A 639-nucleotide genomic window follows, 5' to 3' on the forward strand; every position below is an offset into this window, starting at 1 on the left:
ACCTGCGTGTGTGTGTGTAATGCAGCGGGTTTTTTCTCATTGTATACAGTATGTTCGAACTGCCTATGCTGTGGTTGCTATGGCGATGGCTCTCTGCGATGAAGAGTCCTTGATCCCTGTGTGTGTAGTGTACACTCACGACTCCAATTCTGGGTGCTTGGCTAACTCGTCCTGGTCCCTTGTCATCACCATCACACACTGGAGTGCCCTACTAAGTGCCCTATTACGTACCCACTGTGTTATACAGGAAAGACACAAGTGGAGTCTAGGGCTGAAAAGTTATCATCTCCATGGAGAGACTTGACACTGAACTGTGGTTCCGTGTTGACACGGACTGCCTAGTAATTACTGACAATTACTGACACTGGATTTGGCCAGTTTACAGTAGGCCTATACAGTTTAATAACATGCTGTCGGTAATAACATGTTGTCAGTAATAATATGCTGTCAGTAATAACATGTTGTCAGTAATAACATGCTGTCGGTAATAACATGTTGTCAGTAATAACATGTTGTCAGTAATAATATGCTGTCAGTAATAACATGTTGTCAGTAATAATATGCTGTCAGTAATAACATGTTGTCAGTAATAATATGCTGTCAGTAATAACATGTTGCCAGTAATAACATGCTGTCAGT

The sequence above is a fragment of the Salmo salar genome, chromosome 12 (assembly GCF_965601325.2).
Source record: "Salmo salar chromosome 12, fSalSal1, whole genome shotgun sequence".
NCBI classification, from domain to species: domain Eukaryota; kingdom Metazoa; phylum Chordata; class Actinopteri; order Salmoniformes; family Salmonidae; genus Salmo; species Salmo salar.